Source organism: Oncorhynchus mykiss, chromosome 16 (assembly GCF_013265735.2).
Source record: "Oncorhynchus mykiss isolate Arlee chromosome 16, USDA_OmykA_1.1, whole genome shotgun sequence".
In the NCBI taxonomy this organism is placed as follows: Eukaryota; Metazoa; Chordata; class Actinopteri; order Salmoniformes; family Salmonidae; genus Oncorhynchus; species Oncorhynchus mykiss.
In genome coordinates, this window is record NC_048580.1 from 14,057,179 (window position 1) to 14,070,008 (window position 12,830).

The window sequence follows — 12,830 nt, forward strand, 5'->3', positions numbered from 1 at the left end:
GTGTCAAACGACTCGCTCTCTCACAGAATATGTATTCATCTTAACCAGTTAGGAAAGAGCCACGCAGGACATTCATTTCATGTATTTATTTAGCCAGAATAGTCCACTCAGTAACAATTGCCACCGTTTTCCAGGTAGTCCTGGGTTCCAGGACAGACCGAGACAGCACAAGTCCATTAACTGGCACTTATTTCTCTGAGCACAACGTCTACTCTACACACACCCAGAACATGGGCCGTTGAGAGGGATTACAACATGTCTCTCTCCAGTCTGCCTGGCAACAGCCTTAGATCGCCGTCATGCCATGCCATTCTAGATCAAAGGGATATTAGCGAAGTGCGGCCTGCATGAACTGTTGAGCTTTTTCCAAGTATTCCTCACTTGGTACAACTGGAAGATGACTACTACTCCCTCGGAGTCCCTTCATACTTCATACACTGGAATGCTGACAGACTCTGTCGAAGACCCAGTGTTGGGAATAAAAGAGAAATGGCCCAGATAGAAGCTCATCACAGTTCATAAACACCTAAAGAGAGCTTCTCTGGTCTGTCTGTCTGTCTGTCTGCAATCCAGAGCTGGCGTGTGTGTGTCCTCCATGCCTCTTGAGTAATTTGATGGTGTGTGTGGTCCCTGGCCAGAGAATCTGAACCCTGGATGGAAACCCCAACTGCCCTGTATGTGAGACTCGCCCGGCCGTGGCTCTGCAGACGCAGAGGAGCACAGGGAATGTGCCCTGGTTGATGGACACATGGCAGCTGCCTACACTACTGAGACACGTACATCAAGTCCTTACCAGTCTGACTATTCCCCATCACACACACACACGTATGTCAGTCAGTCACACATGGAAACAACATCCGCAATATGGCTCGAAATAGGAGAGATATTTTATTGTGTTTTTCGAAGAGGGGGAAATTCCCTCGATAGTCTCCTCGACTCTCAGGTTTCGTGGGAGAGCCACTATGTTTACACAAATTTAAAAAGTGAACAGACATGACTGACCAACTGTCCCAAATAAACTTTGAATATAACCTAACAATATATCTTTGCTTTGTCTCTTAACATGTAAAAATCCCTCATCCATCCGATACTATACTCAAATTGCACCAGTACAGTAAACTATAGAACACATATCAATGCATTAACCCATTATCAAGGCCCAGCAGATTTCTCTGCCTGGCAACCAGCCAGTGAGCCAGCCATTCTGGGCAGTGATTAGCATGGACAGTGCACGAACAGCCTGACTCAGCTGAGCCATGCGTGGGACGTGGCCTCTATGTGACAGTAGTGACCTGTTGATCCTTTTAGAATTCTGAACCCCTCTGTCCCCTATCATGTGACCCAAACAGAACACAGTTGTCCCCAACATGTTACAATGCTGTGCTGCCTGGCATGAGCCCCCCATGGTGTGGAAGTGACAAGCAGGGTGGGCTAGTGTTACGGCAAGAGAGAGTGGGGTGGAGTGGGGGAGGTGGATGTATTCTGGATCAAGGCTCGGTGTATCCGCTGAGACCTGTCACATTCAGAGCTCCTCCCTAGTTTCTCAGAGCATAGGGATGCTGGCTGATATGGAATAGTACATCTCAGATTTCACCCAGATGCAATGGACGCAGGGCCGGGTCTAGCCTGTTGGGGGCCCCAAGTGAGATTTGGTTGGGGGTCCCGTCCATCTCGTGACAAAATATTGTGGCAGTGCAGAGAAGAATGTAAGTTTTAAAGTTCATTACCTGGAATTGTACCCATTTTGCCATTGGGTGGAGAGACATTTTTGCATATTTAAGCAAATTTCCTGCAATTCTACACATTTTGTATTAACTTATGCCATGTTAATATGATATCTGAGTGAGAATGACAAACAAAATTGATGGGTGCCTACTGGAGTCCCGGCATTTGTACACGTGCCCTGTGAGGCCAGGTTGGTATTAAGCAATGATTACTATAAGTTTAGATAGCTGGCTAGACTAACTACCAAAATAAAAAATTGTTAGCTGACATGGCTAATTGAGTGACTGTAGTAGGTTACTGACACAAGAGAAAAACTGAAGAACCTCATTTCTAAATTGCACCTAGTATAGTCTAGTATTCTTAAACGTCCACTCACTGTCAACTGTGTTTATTTTCAGCAAACATGTGTAAATATTTGTATGACCATAACAAGATTCAACAACAGACATAAACTGAACAAGTTCCACAGACCCTGAGCATCTTTCTTTTGGTGTTTTTCAGAGTAAGTAGAAAGGCCTCTTAGTGTCCTAAGTTTCCATAACTGTGTCTTTAACTGCCTACCGTCTGTAAGCTGTTAGTGTCTTAACGACCGTTCCACAGGTGCATGTTCATTCATTGTTTATGGTTCATTGAACAAGCACGGGAAACAGTGTTTAAACCCTTTACAATGAAGAGCTGAAGTTATTTGGATTTTTACGAATTATCTTTGAAAGACAGGGTCCTGAAAAAGGACAGCTATACACTAGAGGTCGACCGATTAATCGGAATGGACGATTAATTAGGGCCGATTTCGAGTTTTCATAACAATCGGAAATCTGTAATTTTGGGCGCCGATTTGCCATTTTTTTTGTCTTTTTTATATGTTTATTTAACTGAGCAAGTCAGTTAAGAACACATTCTTATTTTCAATGACGGCCTAGGAACGGTGGGTTAACTGCCTTGTTTAGGGGCAGAACGACAAATTTTCACCATGTCACCTGGCCACCCAGCCAATCTTGCAACCTTACAGTTAACTAGTCCAACGCAATAACGACCTGCCTCTCTCTCGTTGCACTCCACAAGGAGACTGCCTGTTACGCGAATGCAGTAAGCCAAGGTAAGTTGCTAGCTAGCATTAAACTTATCTTATAAAAAACAATCAATCATAATCACTAGTTAACTACACATGGTTGATGATTTTACTAGATATTATCTAGCGTGTCCTGCGTTGCATATAATCTAACTGAGCATACAAGCATGGAAGTATCTAAGTATCTGACTGAGCGGTGGTAGGCAGAAGCAGGCGCGTAAACATTCATTCAAACTAACACTTTCGTGCGTTTTGCCAGCAGCTCTTTATTGTGTGTCAAGTATTGCGCTGTTTATGACTTCAAGCCTATCAACTCCCGAGATGAGGCTGGTGTAACCAAAGTGAAATGGCTAGCTAGTTAGCGCGCGCTAATAGCGTTTCAAACGCCACTCACTCTGAGTCTTCAAGTAGTTGTTCCCCTTGCTCTGCATGGGTAATGCTGCTTCGATGGTGGCTGTTGTCGTTGTGTTGCTGGTTCGAGCCCAGGGAGGAACGAGGAGAGGGACGGAAGCTATACTGTTACACTGGCAATACTAAAGTGCCTATAAGAACATCCAATAGTCAAAGGTTAATGAAATAGAGAGAAATAGTCCTATAATTCCTATAATAACTACAACCTAAAACGTCTTACCTGGGAATATTGAAGACTCATGTTAAAAGGAACAACCAGCTTTCATATGTTCTCATGTTCTGAGCAAGGAACTGAAACGTTAGCTGTCTTACATAGCACATATTGCACTTTTACTTTCTTCTCCAACACTTTGTTTTTGCATTATTTAAACCAAATTGAACATGTTTCATTATTTATTTGAGGCTAAATAGATTTTACTGTCCACATTTTGTTATGTGACAGCCTTATTCTAAAAATGATTAAATAAAACATTTTCCTCAGCCATCTAGACACAATACCCCATAATGACAAAGCGAAAACAGTTAATTTTTATTTTGGCAAATGTATAGAAAATATTAATAAATAATTCAGACCCTTTGCTATGAGACTCAACATTGAGTACAGGTGCATCCTGTTTCCATTGATCATCCTTCAGATGTTTCTACAACTTGATTGGAGTCCACCTGTGGTAAATTCTATTGATTGGACATCATTTGGAAAGGCACACACCTGTCCCACAGTTGACAACGCATGTCAGAGCGAAAACTAAGCCATGTGGTCGAAGGAATTGTCTGTAGAACAGACAGGACTGTGTCGAGGCACAGATCTGGGGAAGGGTACCAAAACATTTCTGCAGCATTGAAGGTCCCCAAGAACACAGTGGCCGCCATCATTCTTAAATGGAAGAAGGAACCACCAAGACACTTCATAAAGCTGGCCACCCAGCCAAACTGAGCAATCAGGGGAGAAGGGCCTTGGTCAGGGAGGTTACCAAGAACTCCATGGTCACTCTGACAGAGTTCCAGAGTTCCTCTGTGGAGATTGAAGAACCTTCCAGAAGGACAACCATTTCTGCAGCACTCCACCAATCAGGACTTTATGGTAGACAGGCCAGACGGAAGTCACTCCTCAGGAAAAGGCACATGACAGCCTGCTTAGAGTTTGCCAAAAGGCACCTAAAGACTCTCACCATGAGAAATAAGATTATCTGGTCTGATGAAACCAATATTGAACTCTTTGGCCTGAATGCCAAGCGTCACATCTGGAGGAAGCCTGGCACCATCCCCAGGGACTGGAAGACTAGTCAGGATCAAGGGAAAGATGAACGGAGTAAAGTACAGAGAGATTCTTGACCTCAGACTGGGGCGAAGGTTCACCTTCCAACAGGACAACGACCCTAAGCACACAGCCAAGACAACACAGGAGTGGATTCGGGACAAATCTCAAATTTGGACTCATGAGACCAAAGGACAGATTTTCACCGGCCTAATGTTCATTGCTCGTGTTTCTTGGCCCAAGCAAATGTCTTCTTATTATTGGTATCCTTTTACTAGTTGTTTCTTTGCAGCAATTCAACCATGAAGACCTGGTTCACGCAGTCTCCTCTGAACAGTTGATGTTGAGATGTGTCTGTTACTTGAACCCTGAAGCATTTCTTTGGGCTGGTAACTCTAATGAACTTATCCTCTTCAGCAGAGGTAACTCTGGCTCTTCCTTTCCTGTGGTGGTCCTCATGAGAGCCAGTTTCATCATAGCGCCTGATGGTTTTTGCGACTGCACTTGAAGACCCTTTCAAAGTTCTTGAGATTTTCCAGATGGACTGACCTTCATGTCAAAGTAATGATGGACTATCATTTCTCTTTGCTTATTTGAGTGGTTCTTGTCATAATATGGACTTGGTCTTCTACCAAAATAGGGCTATCTTCTGTATACCACCCCTACCTTGTCACCACACAACTGATTGTCTCAAACGCATTAAGAAGAAAATACATTCCAAACTGATACTGTATATTTATTACGTTTGTTGGGTCGGGGACCATTGGCTTTTATACTTCAAATCCTCAACGCAGCTCAAGCAATTCCTCCAACTGCGTATTAGGAGCCACGCGGTTGGGAATTTTGGGGAGGTGCGTGTTCGAGCTGTGCGTCCCCCGCGGTGTCTCAGAGTCTAGCTACGTCACTATGGGATGCCGGACTACCACATCTCAGCGACTGTGGACTATGATTTACGCTTAAGGTCTACTTTTTCCCGGTTTAAGAAAGCGAAACATTGTGGAGGAGGGTTAGGGTGAGACGGTTAATGTGCTGTGCCTGTTACTCTGGTGAGGTCGCTGGGAGAGAGGTCATACATACTTAAAGCTGTAAGAATGTCACAGGTCTCGTAAAAAAACACAGATTTCTGATATGTAAAACAGTTGAAAACTTCAGCCAAAACAGCTATAACAGAGGCAATAAATCCCTTTGAGAAAATGTTTTTAATATCATAAAATAGCCCGTCAGGATCCAGTCAGGCAGATGCGTCCCAGCTAACTCTTAAAATTAGGGTTGAGACAGCGCCTCGCATATACACTCCAGTATCAGCTGACAGGGTATTCATGACCAGACCACCATCAGAAATGAGCCTGCTCTGTACTACAGCTAGTCAGCTACGGTATCTCAGCATAAAGACATTCGACCAAGCCGTCCATCCAAACAGTGTAAACCAGACGATCCTGAGACGTAAACACAGACAATCATTCTCCTACTATAGCTGTAAGAACATGAGGACAATCTGAGAGAACAATGTACACTCCTCCACTCTATTCAAAGTCAATAACTGACAAGCCTGTTTTGTAATGTCTTTCAAGCAGCAGAGAGACTCTCCCAAACGCCTGTCCTCCACGCTTCCTGTGTCTTCACAAGGTAATGTTTGTCTTTCCATAAGTGGATGTCTGGACTTTTTCAGCGTTGACTAAATATTTTGTGTCCAGGCCAGGCCTTGTCCTCTTACCTAGGATAGGAGAACTGGCTTGGGCCTATCAAAAGCATCAATTGATGCTGTTTAGAGAGGCTGATATCGGAATACCTTTCCTGATAAAGGAATGATGTTCTTATCAAAACAGAACTAGGTTATGTAAAAGGCTCAGGGAAATATCCAGGATAACGTTCTGCATTAGCTCCTGGAAACCAAACGGAAACTATGAGCATGAAAAACATGCACTGCTCTTATCCTCTAGGCCGAAATAATACTGCTCAGTTCTGCAATCTAGTGGCAGATTTCCAATCCTAGTGTCGCCTGTGTGGATTTCTGACTTTCCATGGAATGTTCTAGGTCCAGCCAGGTTAATGTCATGGAATGACATGTATACAGTAATAGGGGGAGATGTAGCTTCAGCATCTTTGTCACGGCTGTAGGCTACTCACTGCACTGTGAGTCTAGCGGTTCTGGAATATTCTGTACAGTTTGCTTTAGTCAAACACAGGAAGAGCTAGTCAGCGACTGCAGTTAGCACCCAATCTACACATCTCATTCTGCAGCTCTGACAATACTGGAAATCGTTCCCACAATTCAAGAGGTACTCGGAGGGACTGTAAATCTGTTCGATGAACACTAACAACAATTGCTGATAGTCTGACCTAGCAACTCCCTTACCCTTCAGAAAGTTCAACACGAACTACGGCAAAGTACTTCTTAGAACTTATTTTCTTGCATTCTCTTTTTTCTTGAACTCAGAAGGCACGCAAAAACACTAAGGCAGAAGGCATAAAGAAACCCCCAACAGACTGTAGAATATATAAGAGGCCTATACTTACATACAATCAGCCCCCCACTTGTGTGAAACAAGAGATCCAGATTTTCCAGTGGCAACAAAGTTAATATGAAAAAGCTAATACTATCCAGTCTAGGCTCAGGCCTCAGAATATGACCAATCTAAAATGTTTGCCAGTCCAGTACTGATGGACCTGCAGCTTTTTTAATCTAGGCCAAAGAGAAGCTCAATGGCAGAGATGCCATCTGTGGGATCTGAGACTGGCCTGCTGTGGGGAGGAGAGAAGGGGAAGGCTTCATAGTGCCCCATTGAATTTCACAAGGAGCTGTTTTTAACCAATGCGGGGGCAGACCCTCCCCTCCCAACACCACTGTACACGTTTTAACAAGCTTTGGCTTAATTGAGGTGTGCATGTTGAGAGGAGAGAGAAGGGGGGGGGGGGGGGGGGGTAGAGAGAGAAGCTACGGTTCAAAACCCCAAATGAAGCCCATGAGAATCCTTAACCATGTTCAGGTGTAGCGTAACATTGACTAACAGAGTGTTGAATCTCACGGCCTTGAGAGAACTGTAGGAGCGCGCGAGCGAGAGAGAGGGGGAGGCCAGTTCCCTGTAGAGTACAGAGCCAACCTGAAACCCATTACCAGGCAGAAAGAGAGGGACTCTCACTGCAGCTCCCAGCACTACGCGACCTCATCAACCCGTTCTCATGTCATACATCCAGCTGTTACATTTTGCATACTTACCGTATTTCAGGTACACATTAGGCCACTTGTGATTTCTTAAAAGTCCATAGTGTACAATAGAAAGTCAACTTTCAATACAGTAAGGTTTAGTACTTTGAAGGTGCTAGTCTGATATCTTCTAATGAGCAGTGTACATGCCACCTTGCTCTTTTAAATACCACACACGTTCTGCCACATTACACCGTACGCCAAATTGAATAGCTCAAAAAGTCTGTTTGGAAAGAAAAGCGGTTTTCAAATCCCCCCTCAAAACTCACACTTGAGGTGTGAATGAACTCACAAGCATCTGAAAAGACCTAACAGATTACAGTTAAAGTTATAACATCAGTAAATGTGTCTACTTACTTACTGTGACTCAGGCAGTCAATGAAGAGGGTAGAGGAGAAAACCAGACCATAACGGATGTAAAATCCTTTCTAGTCAGTGAGGAGACTCCAGATTGAAAGAGGGAGAAAGAGAGATCTACACCAGAGAAGGAAGGAGTAACCGCTCACAGAGCTTTGCCTTTGGGAGGGATGAGGGCACCCCTTATTTGGCTATGACTAGCCGGTTGAAAATGAGAGGCAATGAGAGAGATCTTATCAAAAACTGAAGAGTTGATTTTAAAACAGACTGTGACAGAGGGGTCGGAATTACATGAGCGTCCCATTAAAAAATAGATTGTACGATAATAGTCTGATTAATGTAGGAACCTGATTTCAGAGGTCTCCATGTAATAAGGTCTCTGTTTTTCTGTGAGGAGAAATGATGTACGAGTCACGTCAACTGTGGTGCCTTGCTTCATGCAGGTACATGATTCATAAAGGCCTAATTGTAAAAGTAATCCGAATTTCCGCGAGGAGATCAATTCTAAAATGTTTTAGGTGATCAAGATTTTTTTTTTAATTAAAAAGCTTTGACGAACGCCAAGAGGCCGATAAATTAAGCTTCAATAAACAAGTGATACTAGCAAGAGCAGTGTGATCAATTGTTAAAAAGTTATATCTCTGTTGCCATGCACCTGCAGCAAGATACACTACATTACCAAAAGGTATGTGGACACCTGCTCTTCGAACATCTCATTACCAAATCATATTAATGCCCCCCTCTGCTGCTATAACAGCCTCCACTCTTCTGGGAAGACTTGCTTCCATTCAGCCACAAGAGCATTACTGAGGATGGGCAATGGTGTTGGCCAATTAGGCCTGGCTCATATTTGGTGTTCCAATTCATCCCAAAAATGTTGGATGGGGTTGGGGTTAGGGCTTTGTGCAGGTTCTTCCACATGGATCGCGACAAACCATTTATGTATGGACCTTGCTTTGTGCACTGGAGCATTGTCATTCTTAAACAGGAAAGGGCCTGTTGGCACAAAGTTGGAAGCACAGAATCGTCTAGAATGCTTTAGCGTTAAGATTTCCTTCACTGGCACTAAGGGCCCTAGCCCTTAGTTTTTTCGAACCACGAAAAACCGCCCCAGACCATTACTCCTCCTCCACCAAACTTTACAGTTGGCACTACGCATTGGGGCAGGTAGCGTTCTCCTGCCATCCGTCAAACCCAGATTCACCTGTCGAACTGCCAGATAGTGAAGCGTGATTTACCACTCCAGAGAATGTGTTTCCACTGCTCCAGAGTCCAATGGTGGCGAGATTTACAGCACTCCAGCCAACACTTGGCATTGAGCATGGTGATCTTAGGCTTGTGTGCAGCTGCTCGGCCATGGAAACCCATTTCATGAAGCTCCCGACTAACAGCTCTTCTACTGACATTGCTTCCAGAGGCAGTTTGGAACTCGTAGTGAGTGTTGCAACCTAGGACAGACGATTTTTATGCGCTACGCGGTCCCGTTCTGTGAGCTTGTGTGGCCCACCACTTCGCGGCTGAGCCATTGTTGCACCTAGATGTTTCCACTTCATAATAACAGCTCTTGCAGTTGACCGGTGTAGCTCTAGCAAGGCAGAAATTTAAACTGACTTGTTGGAAAGGTGGTATCCTATGACGGTCCCACGTTGAGAGTCACGGAGCTCTTCAGTAATGCCAATGTTTGTCTATGGAGATTGCGTGGTTGTGTGCTCGATTTTATACATCCGTCAGCAACAGGTGTGGCTGAAATATCCGAAGGGGTGTCCACATACTTTTGTATATATTGTGTAGCTCAAAAATGTTAAACAAAAACAAATACAATAGTTCTCTATCAAAACGGATTCCACCAGTTTGACAACCTTCTGAAACTTGCAAAGCTGAATGCTAATGATGTATTTTACTTAAAAAACACAGATGTGGGTAATATTTATTTTTCTAGTTGGCCTCTTGGGGTATACATAACTATTCCCCAGGCTATGACAAAAAAAAACCCTGCTCGATTTCACCTTTATGTTAACAAATGAGCTGTTAGATAACCCTGACGTTAGAGATACACCTTCATGAAAATCACAAGGATAAGCATTTGGCGAAACAAAATTACAGATTGAAAAGATAAACACTACTGTGAACAATGTTTATTTAGTAACCTAATTGCTATGTCTAATTAGTCTGTGATGAAATCAGGTCTCAGGTCTCTGATCATTAGTGTGTGGGCCAATCATCCCTCCACGCCTGCAATGGCTGCCCACTCATGTCCCCTGAGACTGTGGGGAGCTGATGAGCGTGTCACCCTGGGTTGTCAGGCCACTTGATCCTGCTCATTAGCCAGCTCTGCCCTCCGTTGCCATGAGAACCTCTTAGAAAAGACACTTAAGTATTTCAGCTTTCTGCCACCTCGTGCACACAAGCACAGAATGTCACAATGTCCACCATAATCCCTTACATTTCAACTTTCCTGTTAAAATTATATATTAAGAATTTAAAAAGCCCATACTAACCCCGATCCCAAATGAACATATTGTCATGTTCTTCTCTTGTGTTTTTGTCCTGCAACCTCTTTATCATCAGTACCTGTGTAGCAGGAGCTGAAGACAGACTTACCACGGACCCGTATTCAATCCATTTAATTCAAGTGGGAGAATTAATCCACTCCATGCCTTGTGAGCATCAAAGTGATCCCACGAACAAAGGACTCAGACGCTTGCTTACACATTGAGGCCTTTGATCAATACTTTGTCAAATTAAATGCACTGCACTACAGTAATTAAATTAGGTACAACACGATGAACACTGTTCCCTTGATATGGTGACGATAGATGCTATTCATGTTATCGTTTTAAGGGGAGGGGTGTTCCTTTAGCTTTCATGGACCGCGTGAGACTGAGGTTCTGGTTCAGATGATAAGTACTGCCACCATGTGGTGAGTCATGGAAGTACAGCAACAGACGATATCACAATGAATGCGTATATACACAGGCAACATCTTTTTAAGTATTGGACTGCCTGCCTAAACAACGTTGAATGAAGGAGCCTAAAATCTGCAGATAAAATGAACTGATAAAGTCAGAGGGAAAAGGTATCAGGGTGAGGCCATACGTATCCAGTATACAGCCTCACCCTGACTGTGTTCACTGTTCACAGCCAGGGACACATACCACTTTGATCCAGGTGAAGGAATGACAGGAAATAGCTGAGAGATATCTGGTTCGGTATCATCTATTGCATAAAGACCAAGAAATGTGGCTTGGGACCAGTTCATTAGCAATCAAATGCCAGCAACACTTGAGAAGTCCTCCAAAAATACTGCCTGTGGTCACTAGATGGCACCCAAATAGCAGCCATACTGCTGGCCTACCGGGATATGAGAACGCACTTTCCACAGCCTGTGCTCATGTAAACAATCAACCAGCACAGATGATAACCAAATAACCTGTAGAACTGCACCATCTCTGTAGTAAAAACATCTTGTACTAGTGGGAGTTTGTAATCTTGCCTACTGAATGTCACATGTGAGTGATGAACAATAGCAAGGCTCCACTCTAGGGAGGCCACAGTTCATGAGGTTTATCATGACTAAATCAGAGACACCAAGGCGAAGCAAACGTCTGTGCTCGCATACACCCTTCTGAAGGTCTTCGTTTGAAAAACAAGAGGAAAAAAAGGCTGTGTTAGTCCCTCAAGGCACAGTAGCCATGAATTAAGAAATATCAAATGTAATGAATTGACTCTTTTTTGTTTTTTTTGCAGAGGGTCTGTTGCGCAATTTTACATTAGCCTAGATGTTTGGTGCAGTACATCGCAAGTGAAAACATTGGCATGAAAACTAGCAGTACACTGCAGACAGTAAGGCCTAGCTGCTGCTGTGCTCTCTCGTCTTGCTCTTGGGCCCAATGACAGCAAACACTTAATTGAAGAACCCCGTCCATAGGTCCCACCCCTACTGTTGACCAATCACCAACTTCGACTTGCCTAAAGAAAAATGTGCGCGCGTACAGCCCCACAAAAATATAGAAATCATCAGCTAGCCAGTCTCTGGGGACCTGAGTGGGCAGCCATTGCAGGGATGGAGAGATGATTGTCCAACGCACTAATTAGCAGAGACCTAATTTGCTATCAGACTAATTAGACATACCAATTATGTTACAACATAAACATAGAATAGATCAAAATGGAAACTATCTGTTAACTTTGTGCTTATCCATGTATCTCCAACGTCAGTGTGTATCTCCAACGTGTAGGTGTATCTCCAACGGTGTATCTCCAACGTCAGTGTTTTTCTAACAGCTAAAAACAGCAGCATTATATGCTGTATATCAAACTGTTTCCACTGGGAAGCATGGGACAGGCTTTAGTCAGTAGCATAACAACCAATATGTCTCCAGCCTAGAAGAAGATTGTGTGCTTCACAGTGAGGGTAAACAACCAGACAGAAAAACACACACACACACAAAAGTCTCCTCAGGGGGCCAAAACTCTCCATAGGACAGGACAAGAGGGATGTTCTCTCTGGACCTCTGCCATTTTCCCACAGTAGACGAGGTGATGGCGAGGCCCCACATCTGTACTGTAGTCACTTATTACGGCAGACTAAAGAGGATGTCTTGATCACAGTTCAATCAATATAATGTTAACCAGTCGATCAGGACATCAATGACTAGCTCAATCCCTAGATAAGGTCACTCGGCTAGCCTAACACAAAGTCTCTGGACATCCCAGAGAAATAGAAGATTCCTCACAGTGATTGTGTGTTTACTCCTCAGCCGGTTCTGTGTAGGAGAGCATCTGGGCAAACAGAACAGTGTAACACT

The 12,830-nt window shown here is 43.8% G+C and overlaps 1 protein-coding gene across 8 annotated transcripts in view; it reads right to left on the reverse strand.

The window, feature by feature from the left end:
• The window catches only part of LOC110491405 (1-phosphatidylinositol 4,5-bisphosphate phosphodiesterase epsilon-1), an 83,753-nt gene that overhangs the window by 40,244 nt on the left and 30,679 nt on the right, over window positions 1–12,830 (reverse strand). The gene's annotated exons all lie outside the window — the stretch shown is intronic.